The sequence below is a fragment of the Schistocerca americana genome, chromosome 5, assembly GCF_021461395.2.
Source record: "Schistocerca americana isolate TAMUIC-IGC-003095 chromosome 5, iqSchAmer2.1, whole genome shotgun sequence".
NCBI classification, from domain to species: domain Eukaryota; kingdom Metazoa; phylum Arthropoda; class Insecta; order Orthoptera; family Acrididae; genus Schistocerca; species Schistocerca americana.
In genome coordinates this window covers 694,617,143-694,634,646 of record NC_060123.1, presented here as the reverse complement: position 1 = coordinate 694,634,646, position 17,504 = coordinate 694,617,143, and positions in this window count along the sequence as shown.

Sequence of the window (17,504 nt, the reverse complement as noted above, 5' to 3'; positions counted from 1 at the left end):
TATCCCTTGGACCTTCTTATTGACGATGAAACACAGAAATTGCATCCGAATTTAATACAAAATTCATAAAGCCGACTTAAGTACTAGAGGACTGACACTCTAACTTTCTATGATTTGAACCACAAATGTGAGTCCAGTTTTAGTTTCCGATGCTTCACTTCAGGTTTACTGTATCCCTTGGACCTTCTTATTTACGATGAAACACAGAAATTGCATCCGAATTTAATACAAAAGGCACAATGCCGACTTAAGTACTAGAGGACTGAAACTCTAACTTTCTATGATTTGAACCTTTCCTGTGAGTCCAGTTTTAGTTTCCGATGCTTCACTTCAGGTTTACTGTATCCCTTGGACCTTCTTATTGACGATGAAACACAGAAACTGCATCCGAATTTAATACAAAAGACACAATGCCGACTTAAGTACTGGAGGACTGACACTCTAACTTTCAATGATTTGAACCTCTCCTGTGAGTCCAGTTTTAGTTTCCGATGCTTCACTTCAGGTTTACTGTATCCCTTGGACCTTCTTATTGACGATGAAATACAGAAATTTCATCCGAATTTAATACAAAATTCACAATGCCGACTTAAGTACTAGAGGACTGACACTCTACCTTTCTATGATTTGAACCACAAATGTGAGTCCAGTTTTAGTTTCCGATGCTTCACTTCAGGTTTACTGTATCCCTTGGACCTTCTTATTTACGATGAAACACAGAAATTGCATCCGAATTTAATACAAATGGCACAATGCCGACTTATGTACTAGAGGACTGACACTCTAACTTTCTATGATTTGAACCTCTCCTGTGTGTCCTGTTTTAGTTTCCGATGCTTCACTTCAGGTTTACTGTATTCCTTGGACCTTCTTAATGACGATGAAACACAGAGATTGCAACCGAATTTAATACAAAAGGCACAATGCCGTCTTAAGTACTAGAGGACTGATACTCTAACTTTCTATGATTGAACCCCTCCTGTGAGTCCAGTTTCACATTCCGATGCTTCACTTCAGGTTTACTGTATGCCTTAAACCTTCTTATTGACGAGAATCACAGAAATTACACCCGAATTTAATACAAAAGGCACAATGCCGACGTAAATACAAGAGGACTGTTACTCTAACTTTCTATGATTTGAACCCCTCTGTGAGCCCAGTTTAAGATTCCGATGCTTCACTTCAGGTGTACTGAATACCTTGGACCTTCTTATTGACGATGAAACAAAGAAATTTCATCCGAATTTAATACAAAAGGCACAATGCCGACTTAAGTACTAGAGGACTGACACTCGAACTTTCTATGATTTGAACCTCTCCTGTGAGTCCAGTTTTAGTTTCCGATGCTTCACTTCAGGTTTACTGTATCCCTTGGACCTTCATATTGACGATGAAATACAGAAATTGCATCCGAATTTAATACAAAAGGCACAATGCCGACTTACGTACAAGCGGACTGACACTCTAACTTTCTATGATTTGAACCCCTCCTGTGAGTCCAGTTTCAGATTACGATGCTTCACTTCAGGTGTACTGTATACCTTGGACCTTCTTATTGACGATGCAACACAGAAATTTCATCCGAATTTAATACAAAAGGCACAATGGCGACTTAAGTACAAGAGGACTGACACTCTAACTTTCTATGATTTGAACCTCTCCTGTGAGTCCAGTTTAAGATTACGATGCTTCACTTCAGGTGTACTGTATACCTTGGACCTTCTTATTGACGATGCAACACAGAAATTTCATCCGAATTTAATACAAAAGGCACAATGGCGACTTAAGTACAAGAGGACTGACACTCAAACTTTCTATGATTTGAACCTCTCCTCTGAGTCCAGTTTTTGTTTCCGATGCTTCACTTCAGATTTACTGTATACCTTGGACCTGCTTATTCACGATGAAACACAGAAATTCCATCCGAATTTAATACAAAAGGCACAATGCCGAATTAAGTGCTAGAGTACTGAAACTCTAACTTTCTATGATTTGAACCCCTCCAGTGAGTCCAGTTTTAGATTCCGATGCTTCACTTCAGGTTTACTGTATCCCTTGGACCTTCTTATTGACGATGAAACACAGAAATTGCATCCGAATTTAATACAAAATTCACAAAGCCGACTTAAGTACTAGAGGACTGACACTCTAACTTTCTATGATTTGAACCACAAATGTGAGTCCAGTTTTAGTTTCCGATGCTTCACTTCAGGTTTACTGTATCCCTTGGACCTTCTTATTTTCGATGAAACACAGAAATTGCATCCGAATTTAATACAAAAGGCACAATGCCGACTTAAGTGCTAGAGTACTGAAACTTTAACTTTCTATGATTTGAACCCCTCCAGTGAGTCCAGTTTTAGATTCCGATGCTTCACTTCAGGTTTACTGTATCCCTTGGACCTTCTTATTGACGATGAAACACACAAATTGCATCCGAATGTAATACAAAATTCACAATGCCGACTTAAGTACTAGAGGACTGACACTCTACCTTTCTATGATTTGAACCACAAATGTGAGTCCAGTTTTAGTTTCCGATGCTTCACTTCAGGTTTACTGTATCCCTTGGACCTTCTTATTTACGATGAAACACAGAAATTGCATCCGAATTTAATACAAATGGCACAATGCCGACTTATGTACTAGAGGACTGACACTCTAACTTTCTGTGATTTGAACCTCTCCTGTGTGTCCTGTTTTAGTTTCCGATGCTTCACTTCAGGTTTACTGTATTCCTTGGACCTTCTTAATGACGATGAAACACAGAGATTGCAACCGAATTTAATACAAAAGGCACAATGCCGTATTAAGTACTAGAGGACTGATACTCTAACTTTCTATGATTGAACTCCTCCTGTGAGTCCAGTTTCACATTCCGATGCTTCACTTCAGGGTTACTGTATGCCTTAAACCTTCTTATTGACGATGAATCACAGAAATTACACCCGAATTTAATACAAAAGGCACAATGCCGACGTAAATACAAGAGGACTGTTACTCTAACTTTCTATGATTTGAACCCCTCTGTGAGCCCAGTTTAAGATTCCGATGCTTCACTTCAGGTGTACTGAATACCTTGGACCTTCTTATTGACGATGAAACAAAGAAATTTCATCCGAATTTAATACAAAAGGCACAATGCCGACTTAAGTACTAGAGGACTGACACTCGAACTTTCTATGATTTGAACCTCTCCTGTGAGTCCAGTTTTAGTTTCCGATGCTTCACTTCAGGTTTACTGTATCCCTTGGACCTTCTTATTGACGATGAAATACAGAATTGCATCCGAATTTAATACAAAAGGCACAATGCCGACTTACGTACAAGCGGACTGACACTCTAACTTTCTATGATTTGAACCCCTCCTGTGAGTCCAGTTTCAGATTACGATGCTTCACTTCAGGGGTACTGTATACCTTGGACCTTCTTATTGACGATGCAACACAGAAATTTCATCCGAATTTAATACAAAAGGCACAATGGCGACTTAAGTACAAGAGGACTGACACTCTAACTTTCTATGATTTGAACCCCTCCTGTGAGTCCAGTTTAAGATTACGATGCTTCACTTCACGTGTACTGTATACCTTGGACCTTCTTATTGACGATGCAACACAGAAATTTCATCCGAATTTAATACAAAAGGCACAATGGCGACTTAAGTACAAGAGGACTGACACTCAAACTTTCTATGATTTGAACCTCTCCTCTGAGTAAAGTTTTTGTTTCCGATGCTTCACTTCAGATTTACTGTATACCTTGGACCTGCTTATTCACGATGAAACACAGAAATTCCATCCGAATTTAATACAAAAGGCACAATGCCGAATTAAGTGCTAGAGTACTGAAACTCTGACTTTCTATGATTTGAACCCCTCCAGTGAGTCCAGTTTTAGATTCCGATGCTTCACTTCAGGTTTACTGTATCCCTTGGACCTTCTTATTGACGATGAAACACAGAAATTGCATCCGAATTTAATACAAAATTCACAAAGCCGACTTAAGTACTAGAGGACTGACACTCTAACTTTCTATGATTTGAACCACAAATGTGAGTCCAGTTTTAGTTTCCGATGCTTCACTTCAGGTTTACTGTATCCCTTGGACCTTCTTATTTACGATGAAACACAGAAATTGCATCCGAATTTAATACAAAAGGCACAATGCCGACTTAAGTACTAGAGGACTGAAACTCTAACTTTCTATGATTTGAACCTTTCCTGTGAGTCCAGTTTTAGTTTCCGATGCTTCACTTCAGGTTTACTGTATCCCTTGGACCTTCTTATTGACGATGAAACACAGAAACTGCATCGGAATTTAATACAAAAGAAACAATGCCGACTTAAGTACTGGAGGACTGACACTCTAACTTTCAATGATTTGAACATCTCCCGTGAGTCCAGTTTTAGTTTCCGATGCTTCACTTCAGGTTTACTGTATCCCTTGGACCTTCTTATTGACGATGAAACACAGAAATTTCATCCGAATTTAATACAAATGCACAATGCCGACTTAACTCCAAGAGGACAGACACTCGATTTTTCTATGATTTGAACCTCTCCTGTGAGTACAGTTTTAGTTTCCGATGCTTCACTTCAGGTTTACTGTATCCCTTGGACCTTCTTATTGACGATGAAACACAGAAATTGCATCCGAATTTAATACAAAAGGCACAATGCCGACTTATGTACTGGAGGACTGACACTCTAACTTTCAATGATTTGAACCTCTCCTGTGAGTCCAGTTTTAGTTTCCGATGCTTCACTTCAGGTTTACTGTATCCCTTGGACCTTCTTATTGACGATGAAACACAGAAATTACATCCGAATTTAATACAAAAGGCACAATGCCGACGTAAGTACAAGAGGACTGATACTCTAACTTTCTATGATTTGAACCCCTCTTGTGAGTCCAGTTTTAGATTCCGATGCTTCACTTCAGGTTTACTGTATCCCTTGGACCTTCTTATTGACGATGAAGCACAGAAATGGCATCCGAATTTAATAGAAAAGGCACAATGCCGACTTAAGTACTAGAGGACTGACACTCTAACTTTCTATGATTTGAACCTCTCCTGTGAGTCCAGTTTTAGTTTCCGATGCTTCACTTCAGGTTTACTATATCCCTTGGACCTTCTTATTGACGATGAAACACAGAAATTGCATCCGAATTTAATACAAAAGCCTCAATGCCGACTTATGTACTAGAGGACTGACACTCTAACTTTCTATGATTTGAACCTCTCCTGTGAGTCCTGTTATAGTTTCCGATGCTTCACTTCAGGTTTACTGTATCCCTTGGACCTTCTTATTGACGATGAAACACAGAGATTGCATCCGAATTTAATACAAAAGGCACAATGCCGTCTTAAGTACTAGAGGACTGATACTCTAACTTTCTATGATTAGAACCCCTCCTGTGAGTCCAGTTTTAGATTCCGATGCTTCACTTAAGGTGTTCTGTATCCCTTGGACCTTCTTATTGACGATGAAACACAGAAATTGCATCCGAGTTTAATACAAAAGGCACAATGCCGACGTAAGTACTAAAGGACTGACACTCTAACTTTCTATGATTTGAACCTCTCCTGTGAGTCCAGTTTTAGCTTCCGATGCTACACTTCAGGTTTTCTGTATCCCTTGCACCTTCTTATTGACGATGAAACACAGAAATTGCATCCGAATTTAATACAAAAGGCACAATGCCGACTTAAGTACAATAGGACAGACACGCTGTGTTTCTATGATTTGAACCTCTCCGGTGAGTCCAGTCTTAGATTCCGATGCTGCACTTCAGGTTTACTGTATTCCTTAAACCTTCTTATTGACGATGAAACACAGAAATTACACCCGAATTTAATACAAAAGGCACAATGCCGACTTAAATACAAGAGGACTGTTACTCTAACTTTCTATGATTTGAACCCCTCCTGTGAGTCCAGTTTCAGATTACGATGCTTCACTTCAGGTGTACTGTATACCTTGGACCTTCTTATTGACGATGCACCACAGGAATTTCATCCGAATTTCATACAAAAGGCACAATGGCGACTTAAGTACAAGAGGACTGACACTCTAACTTTCTATGATTTGTACCTCTCCTGTGAGTCCAGTTTTAGTTTCCGATGCTTCACTTCAGGTTTACTGTATACCTTGGACCTGCTTATTCACGATGAAACACAGATATTGCATCCGAATTTAATACAAAAGGCACAATGCCGACTTAAGTGCTGGAGTGTTGAAACTCTAACTTTCTATGATTTGAACCCCTCCAGTAAGTCCAGTTTTAGATTCCGATGCTTCTCTTCAGGTTTACTGTATCCCTTGGACCTTCTTATTGACGATGAAACACAGAAATTGCATCCGAATTTAATACAAAAATCACAATGCCGACTTAAGTACTAGAGGACTGACACTCTAACTTTCTATGATTTGAACCACAAATGTGAGTCCAGTTTTAGTTTCCGATGCTTCACTTCAGGTTTACTGTATCCCTTGGACCTTCTTATTTACGATGAAACACAGAAATTGCATCCGAATTTAATACAAAAGGCACAATGCCGACTTATGTACTAGAGGACTGGCACTCTAACTTTCTATGATTTGAACCTCCCCTGTGAGTCCAGTTCTAGTTTCCGATGCTTTACTTCAGGTTTACTGTATCCCTTGGACCTTCTTATTGACGATGAAACACAGAAACTGCATCCGAATTTAATACAAAAGACACAATGCCGACTTAAGTACTGGAGGACTGACACTCTAACTTTCAATGATTTGAACCTCTCCTGTGAGACCAGTTTTAGTTTCCGATGCTTCACTTCAGGTTTACTATATCCCTTGGACCTTCTTATTGACGATGATATACAGAAATTTCATCCGAATTTAATACAAATGGCACAATGCCGACTTAAGTACTGGAGGACTGACACTCTAACTTTCAATGATTTGAACCTCTCCTGTGAGTCCAGTTTTAGTTTCCGATGCTTCACTTCAGGTTTACTGTATCCCTTGGACCTTCTTATTGACGAGGAAACACAGAAATTTCATCCGAATTTAATACAAAAGGCACAATGCCGACGTAAGTACAAGAGGACTGATACACTAACTTTCTATGATTTGAACCCCTCCTGTGAGTCCAGTTTTAGATTCCGATGCTTCACTTCAGGTTTACTGTATCCCTTGGACCTTCTTATTGACGATGAAGCACAGAAATGGCATCCGAATTTAATACAAAAGGCACAATGCCGACTTAAGTACTAGAGGACTGACACTCTAACTTTCTATGATTTGATCCTCTCCTGTGAGTCCAGTTTTAGTTTCCGATGCGTCACTTCAGGTTTACTGTATCCCTTGGACCTTCTTATTGACGATGAAACACAGAAATTGCATCCGAATTTAATACAAAAGCCTCAATGCCGACTTATGTACAAGCGGACTGACACTCTAACTTTCTATGATTTCAACCCATCCTGTGAGTCCAGTTTCATTTTACGATGCTTCGCTTCAGGTGTACTGTATACCTTGGACCTTCTTATTGACGATGAAGCACAGAAATGGCATCCGAATTTAATACAAAAGGCACAATGCCGACTTAAGTACTAGAGGACTGACACTCTAACTTTCTATGATTTGAACCTCTCCTGTGAGTCCTGTTTTAGTTTCCGATGCTTCACTTCAGGTTTACTGTATCCCTTGGACATTCTTAATGACGATGAAACACAGAGATTGCAACCGAATTTAATACAAAAGGCACAATGCCGTCTTACGTACTAGAGGACTGATTCTCTAACTTTCTATGATTAGAACCTTTCCTGTGAGTCCAGTTTTATATTCCGATGCTTCACTTAAGGTGTACTGTATCCCTTGGACCTTCTTATTGACGATGCAACACAGAAATTTCATCCGAATTTAATACAAAAGGCACAATGGCGACTTAAGTACAAGAGGACTGACACTCTAACTTTCTATGATTTGAACCTCTCCTGTGAGTCCAGATTTTGTTTCCGATGCTTCACTTCAGGTTTACTGTATACCTTGGACCTGCTTATTCACGATGAAACACAGAAATTGCATCCGAATGTAATACCAAAGGCACAATGCCGACTTAAGTGCTAGAGTACTGAAACTCTAACTTTCTATGATTTGAACCCCTCCAGTGAGTCCAGTTTTAGATTCCGATGCTTCACTTCAGGTTTACTGTTTCCCTTGGACCTTCTTATTGACGATGAAACACAGAAATTGCATCCGAAATTAATACATAATTCACAATGCCGACTTAAGTACTAGAAGACTGACACTCTAACTTTCTGTGATTTGAATCACAAATGTGAGACCAGTTTTAGTTTCCGATGCTTCACTTCAGGTTTACTGTATCCCTTGGACCTTCTTATTGACGATGAAATACAGAATTGCATCCGAATTTAATACAAAAGGCACAATGCCGACTTACGTACAAGCGGACTGACACTCTAACTTTCTATGATTTGAACCCCTCCTGTGAGTCCAGTTTCAGATTACGATGCTTCACTTCAGGGGTACTGTATACCTTGGACCTTCTTATTGACGATGCAACACAGAAATTTCATCCGAATTTAATACAAAAGGCACAATGGCGACTTAAGTACAAGAGGACTGACACTCTAACTTTCTATGATTTGAACCCCTCCTGTGAGTCCAGTTTAAGATTACGATGCTTCACTTCACGTGTACTGTATACCTTGGACCTTCTTATTGACGATGCAACACAGAAATTTCATCCGAATTTAATACAAAAGGCACAATGGCGACTTAAGTACAAGAGGACTGACACTCAAACTTTCTATGATTTGAACCTCTCCTCTGAGTAAAGTTTTTGTTTCCGATGCTTCACTTCAGATTTACTGTATACCTTGGACCTGCTTATTCACGATGAAACACAGAAATTCCATCCGAATTTAATACAAAAGGCACAATGCCGAATTAAGTGCTAGAGTACTGAAACACTGACTTTCTATGATTTGAACCCCTCCAGTGAGTCCAGTTTTAGATTCCGATGCTTCACTTCAGGTTTACTGTATCCCTTGGACCTTCTTATTGACGATGAAACACAGAAATTGCATCCGAATTTAATACAAAATTCACAAAGCCGACTTAAGTACTAGAGGACTGACACTCTAACTTTCTATGATTTGAACCACAAATGTGAGTCCAGTTTTAGTTTCCGATGCTTCACTTCAGGTTTACTGTATCCCTTGGACCTTCTTATTTACGATGAAACACAGAAATTGCATCCGAATTTAATACAAAAGGCACAATGCCGACTTAAGTACTAGAGGACTGAAACTCTAACTTTCTATGATTTGAACCTTTCCTGTGAGTCCAGTTTTAGTTTCCGATGCTTCACTTCAGGTTTACTGTATCCCTTGGACCTTCTTATTGACGATGAAACACAGAAACTGCATCCGAATTTAATACAAAAGACACAATGCTGACTTAAGTACTGGAGGACTGACACTCTAACTTTCAATGATTTGAACCTCTCCTGTGAGTCCAGTTTTAGTTTCCGATGCTTCACTTCAGGTTTACTGTATCCCTTGGACCTTCTTATTGACGATGAAATACAGAAATTTCATCCGAATTTAATACAAAAGGCACAATGCCGACTTAAGTACAAGAGGACTGATACTCTAACTTTCTATGATTTGAACCCCTCCTGTGAGTCCAGTTTTAGATTCCGATGCTTCACTTCAGGTTTACTGTATCCCTTGGACCTTCTTATTGACGATGAAACACAGAAATTTCATCCGAATTTAATACAAATGCACAATGCCGACTTAACTCCAAGAGGACAGACACTCTAACTTTCGATGATTTGAACCTCTCCTGTGAGTCCAGTTTTAGTTTCCGATGCTTCACTTCAGGTTTACTGTATCCCTTGGACTTTCTTATTGACGATGAAACACAGAAACTGCATCGGAATTTAATACAAAAGAAACAATGCCGACTTAAGTACTGGAGGACTGACACTCTAACTTTCAATGATTTGAACATCTCCCGTGAGTCCAGTTTTAGTTTCCGATGCTTCACTTCAGGTTTACTGTATCCCTTGGACCTTCTTATTGACGATGAAACACAGAAATTTCATCCGAATTTAATACAAATGCACAATGCCGACTTAACTCCAAGAGGACAGACACTCGATTTTTCTATGATTTGAACCTCTCCTGTGAGTACAGTTTTAGTTTCCGATGCTTCACTTCAGGTTTACTGTATCCCTTGGACCTTCTTATTGACGATGAAACACAGAAATTGCATCCGAATTTAATACAAAAGGCACAATGCCGTCTTATGTACTGGAGGACTGACACTCTAACTTTCAATGATTTGAACCTCTCCTGTGAGTCCAGTTTTAGTTTCCGATGCTTCACTTCAGGTTTACTGTATCCCTTGGACCTTCTTATTGACGATGAAACACAGAAATTACATCCGAATTTAATACAAAAGGCACAATGCCGACGTAAGTACAAGAGGACTGATACTCTAACTTTCTATGATTTGAACCCCTCTTGTGAGTCCAGTTTTAGATTCCGATGCTTCACTTCAGGTTTACTGTATCCCTTGGACCTTCTTATTGACGATGAAACACAGAAATTTCATCCGAATTTAATACAAATGCACAATGCCGACTTAACTCCAAGAGGACAGACACTCTAACTTTCGATGATTTGAACCTCTCCTGTGAGTCCAGTTTTAGTTTCCGATGCTTCACTTCAGGTTTACTATATCCCTTGGACCTTCTTATTGACGATGAAACACAGAAATTGCATCCGAATTTAATACAAATGGCACAATGCCGACTTAAGTACTGGAGGACTGACACTCTAACTTTCAATGATTTGAACCTCTCCTGTGAGTCCAGTTTTAGTTTCCGATGCTTCACTTCAGGTTTACTGTATCCCTTGGACCTTCTTATTGACGAGGAAACACAGAAATTTCATCCGAATTTAATACAAAAGGCACAATGCCGACGTAAGTACAAGAGGACTGATACACTAACTTTCTATGATTTGAACCCCTCCTGTGAGTCCAGTTTTAGATTCCGATGCTTCACTTCAGGTTTACTGTATCCCTTGGACCTTCTTATTGACGATGAAGCACAGAAATGGCATCCGAATTTAATACAAAAGGCACAATGCCGACTTAAGTACTAGAGGACTGACACTCTAACTTTCTATGATTTGATCCTCTCCTGTGAGTCCAGTTTTAGTTTCCGATGCGTCACTTCAGGTTTACTGTATCCCTTGGACCTTCTTATTGACGATGAAACACAGAAATTGCATCCGAATTTAATACAAAAGCCTCAATGCCGACTTATGTACAAGCGGACTGACACTCTAACTTTCTATGATTTCAACCCATCCTGTGAGTCCAGTTTCAGATTACGATGCTTCGCTTCAGGTGTACTGTATACCTTGGACCTTCTTATTGACGATGAAGCACAGAAATGGCATCCGAATTTAATACAAAAGGCACAATGCCGACTTAAGTACTAGAGGACTGACACTCTAACTTTCTATGATTTGAACCTCTCCTGTGAGTCCTGTTTTAGTTTCCGATGCTTCACTTCAGGTTTACTGTATCCCTTGGACATTCTTAATGACGATGAAACACAGAGATTGCAACCGAATTTAATACAAAAGGCACAATGCCGTCTTACGTACTAGAGGACTGATTCTCTAACTTTCTATGATTAGAACCTTTCCTGTGAGTCCAGTTTTATATTCCGATGCTTCACTTAAGGTGTACTGTATCCCTTGGACCTTCTTATTGACGATGCAACACAGAAATTTCATCCGAATTTAATACAAAAGGCACAATGGCGACTTAAGTACAAGAGGACTGACACTCTAACTTTCTATGATTTGAACCTCTCCTGTGAGTCCAGATTTTGTTTCCGATGCTTCACTTCAGGTTTACTGTATACCTTGGACCTGCTTATTCACGATGAAACACAGAAATTGCATCCGAATGTAATACCAAAGGCACAATGCCGACTTAAGTGCTAGAGTACTGAAACTCTAACTTTCTATGATTTGAACCCCTCCAGTGAGTCCAGTTTTAGATTCCGATGCTTCACTTCAGGTTTACTGTTTCCCTTGGACCTTCTTATTGACGATGAAACACAGAAATTGCATCCGAAATTAATACATAATTCACAATGCCGACTTAAGTACTAGAAGACTGACACTCTAACTTTCTGTGATTTGAATCACAAATGTGAGACCAGTTTTAGTTTCCGATGCTTCACTTCAGGTTTACTGTATTCCTTGGGCCTTATTATTTACGATGAAACACAGAAATTGCATCCGAATTTAATACAAAAGGCACAATGCCGACTTAAGTACTAGAGGACTGACACTCTAACTTTCTATGATTTAAACCCCTCCTGTGAGTCCAGTTTTAGTTTGCGATGCTAAACTTCAGGTTTACTGTATCCCTTGGACCTTCTTATTGACGATGAAACACAGAAACTGCATCCGAATTTAATACAAAAGACACAATGCCGACTTAAGTACTGGAGGATTGACACTCTAAATTTCAATGATTTGAACCTCTCCTGTGAGTCCAGTTTTAGTTTCCGATGCTTCACTTCAGGTTTACTGTATCCCTTGGACCTTCTTATTGGCGATGAAATACAGAAATTTCATCCGAATTTAATACAAAAGATACAATGCCGACTTAAGTACAAGAGGACTGATACTCTAACTTTCTATGATTTGAACCCCTCCTGTGAGTCCAGTTTTAGATTCCGATGCTTCACTTCAGGTTAACTGTATCCCTTGGACCTTCTTATTGACGATGAAACACAGAAATTTCATCCGAATTTAATACAAAAGGCACAATGCCGACGTAAGTACAAGAGGACTGATACACTAACTTTCTATGATTTGAACCCCTCCTGTGAGTCCAGTTTTAGATTCCGATGCTTCATTTCAGGTTTACTGTATCCCTTGGACCTTCTTATTGACGATGAAGCACAGAAATGGCATCCGAATTTAATACAAAAGGCACAATGCCGACTTAAGTACTAGAGGACTGACATTCTAACTTTCTATGATTTCAACCTCTCCTGTGAGACCTGTTTTAGTTTCCGATGTTTCACTTCAGGTTTACTGTATCCCTTGGACCTTCTTATTGACGATGAAACACAGAGATTGCATCCGAAGTTAATACAAAAGGCACAATGCCGTCTTAAGTACTAAAGGACTGACACTCTAACTTTCTATGATTTGAACCTCTCCTGTGAGTCCAGTTTTAGCTTCCGATGCTACACTTCAGGTTTTCTGTATCCCTTGCACCTTGTTATTGACGATGAAACACAGAAATTGCATCCGAATTTAATACTAAAGGCACAATGCCGACTTAAGTACAAGAGGACAGACACGCTATCTTTCTATGATTTGAACCTCTCCGGTGAGTCCAGTTTAAGATTCCGATGCTTCACTTCAGGTGTACTGAATACCTTGGACCTTCTTATTGACGATGAAACAAAGAAATTTCATCCGAATTTAATACAAAAGGCACAATGCCGACTTAAGTACTAGAGGACTGACACTCGAACTTTCTATGATTTGAGCCTCTCCTGTGAGTCCAGTTTTAGTTTCCGATGCTTCACTTCAGGTTTACTGTATCCCTTGGACCTTCTTATTGACGATGAAACACAGAAATTGCATCCGAATTTAATACAAAAGGCACAATGCCGACTTACGTACAAGCGGACTGACACTCTAACTTTCTATGATTTGAACCCCTCCTGTGAGTCCAGTTTCAGATTACGATGCTTCACTTCAGGTGTACTGTATACCTTGGACCTTCTTATTGACGATGCAACACAGAAATTTCATCCGAATTTAATACAAGAGGCACAATGGCGACTTAAGTACAAGAGGACTGACACTCTAACTTTCTATGATTTGAACCTCTCCTGTGAGTCCAGTTTTAGTTTCCGATGCTTCACTTCAGGTTTACTGTATACCTTGGACCTGCTTATTCACGATGAAACACAGAAATTGCATCCGAATTTAATACAAAAGGCACAATGCCGACTTAAGTGCTAGAGTACTGAAACACTAACTTTCTATGATTTGAACCCCTCCAGTGAGTCCAGTTTTAGATTCCGATGCTTCACTTCAGGTTTACTGTATCCCTTGGACCTTCTTATTGACGATGATACACAGAGATTTCATCCGAATTTAATACAAATGCATAATGCCGACTTAACTCCAAGAGGACAGACACTCTAACTTTCTATGATTTGAACCTCTCCTGTGAGTCCAGTTTTAGTTTCCGATGCTTCACTTAAGGTTTACTGTATCCCTTGGACCTTCTTATTGACGATGAAACACAGAAATTGCATCAGAATTTAATACAAAAGGCACAATGCCGACTTATGTACTGGAGGACTGACACTCTAACTTTCAATGATTTGAACCTCTCCTGTGAGTCCAGTTCTAGTTTCCGATGCTTCACTTCAGGTTTACTGTATCCCTTGGACCTTCTTATTGACGATGAAACACAGAAATTGCATCAGAAATTAATACAAAAGGCACAATACCGACTTACGTACAAGCGGACTGACACTCTAACTTTCTATGATTTGAACCCCTCCTGTGAGTCCAGTTTTAGATTCCGATGCTTCACTTAAGGTGTACTGTATCCCTTGGACCTTCTTATTGACGATGAAACACAGAAATTGCATCCGAGTTTAATACAAAAGGCACAATGCCGACGTAAGTACTAGAGGACCGATACTCTAACTTTCTATGATTTGAACCTCTCCTGTGAGTCCAGTTTTAGCTTCCGATGCTACACTTCAGGTTTTCTGTATCCCTTGCACCTTCTTATTGACGATGAAACACAGAAATTGCATCCGAATGTAATACAAAAGGCACAATGCCGACTTAAGTACAAGAGGACAGACACGCTATCTTTCTATGATTTGAACCTCTCCGGTGAGTCCAGTCTTAGATTCCGATGCTTCACTTCAGGTTTACTGTACACCTTAAACCTTCTTATTGACGATGAAACACAGAAATTTCACCCGAATTTAATACAAAATGCACAATGCCGACTTAAATACAAGAGGACTGTTACTCTAACTTTCTATGATTTGAACCCCTCTGTGAGTCCAGTTTAAGATTCCGATGCTTCACTTCAGGTGTACCGAATAACTTGGACCTTCTTATTGACGATGAAACAAAGAAATTTCATCCGAATATAATACAAAAGGCACAATGCCGACTTACGTACAAGCGGACTGACACTCTAACTTTCTATGATTTGAACCCCTCCTGTGAGTCCAGTTTCAGATTACGATGCTTCACTTCAGGTGTACTGTATACCTTGGACCTTCTTATTGTCGATGCAACACAGAAATTTCATCCGAATTTAATACAAAAGGCACAATGGCGACTTAAGTACAAAAGGACAGACACTCTAAATTTCTATGATTTGAACCTCTCCTGTGGGTCCAGTTTTAGTTTCCGATGCTTCACTTCAGGTTTACTGTATACCTTGGAGCTGCTTATTCACGATGAAACACAGAAATTGCATCCGAATTTAATACAAAAGGCACAATGCCGACTTAAGTGCTAGAGTACTGAAACTCTAACTTTCTATGATTTGAGCCCCTCCAGTGAGTCCAGTTTTGGATTCCGATGCTTCACTTCAGGTTTACTGTATCCCTTGGACCTTCTTATTGGCGATGAAACACAGAAATTGCATCCGAATTTAATAAAAAATTCACAATGCCGACTTAAGTACTAGAGGACTGACACTCTAACTTTCTATGATTTGAACCTCCCCTGTGAGTCCAGTTTTAGTTTCCGATGCTTCACTTCAGGTTTACTGTATCCCTTGGACCTTCTTATTTACGATGAAACACAGAAATTGCATCCGAATTTAATACAAAAGGCACAATGCCGACTTAAGTACTAGAGGACTTACACTCTAACTTTCTATGATTTGAACCTCTCCTGTGAGTCCAGTTTTAGTTTCCGATGCTTCACTTCAGGTTTACTATATCCCTTGGTCCTTCTTATTGACGATGAAACACAGAAACTGCATCCGAATTTAATACAAAAGACACAATGCCGACTTAAGTACTGGAGGACTGACACTCTAACTTTCAATGATTTGAACCTCTTCTGTGAGTCCAGTTTTAGTTTCCGATGCTTCACTTCAGGTTTACTGTATCCCTTGGACCTTCTTATTGACGATGAAATACAGAAATTTCATCCGAATTTAATACAAAAGGCACAATGCCGACTTAAGTACAAGAGGACTGATACTCTAACTTTCTATGATTTGAACCCCTCCTGTGAGTCCAGTTTTAGATTCCGATGCTTAACTTCAGGTTTACTGTATCCCTTGGACTTTCTTATTGACGATGAAACACTGAAATTTCATCCGAATTTAATACAAATGCACAATGCCGACTTAACTCCAAGAGCACAGACACTCTAACTTTCTATGATATGAACCTCTCCTGTGAGTCCAGTTTTAGTTGCCGATGCTTCACTTCAGGTTTACTGTATCCCTTGGACCTTATTATTGACGATGAAACACAGAAATTGCATCCGAATTTCATACAAAAGGCACAATGCCGACTTATGTACTGGAGGACTGACACTCTAACTTTCAATGATTTGAACCTCTCCTGTGACTCCAGTTTTAGTTTCCGATGCTTCACTTCAGGTTTACTGTATCCCTTGGACCTTCTTATTGACGAAGAAACACAGAAATTTCATCCGAATTTAATACAAAAGGCACAATGCCGACGTAAGTACAAGAGGACTGATACTCTAACTTTCTATGATTTGAACCCCACCTGTGAGGCCAGTTTTAGATTCCGATGCTTCACTTCAGGTTCACTGTATCCCTTGGACCTTCTTATTGACGATGAAGCACAGAAATGGCATCCGAATTTAATACAAAAGGCACAATGCCGACTTAAGTACTAGAGGACTGACACTCTAACTTTCTATGATTTGAACCTCTCCTGTGAGTCCAGTTTTAGTTTCCGATGCTTCACTTCAGGTTTACTGTATCCCTTGGACCTTCTTATTGACGATGAAACACAGAAATTACACCCGAATTTAATACAAAAGACCCAATGCCGTCTTAAATACAAGGGCACTGTTACTCTAACTTTCTATGATTTGAACCCCTCTGTGAGTCCAGTTTAAGATTCCGATGCTTCACATCAGGTGTACTGAATACCTTGGACCTTCTTATTGACGATGAAACAAAGAAATGTCATCCGAATGTAATACAAAAGGCACAATGCCGACTTAAGAACTAGAGGACTGACACTCGAACTTTCTATGATTTGAACCTCTCCTGTGAGTCCAGTTTTAGTTTCCGATGCTTCGCTTCAGGTTTCCTGTATCCCTTGGATCTTCTTATTGACGATGAAACACAGAAATTGCATCCGAATTTAATACAAAAGGCACAATGACGACT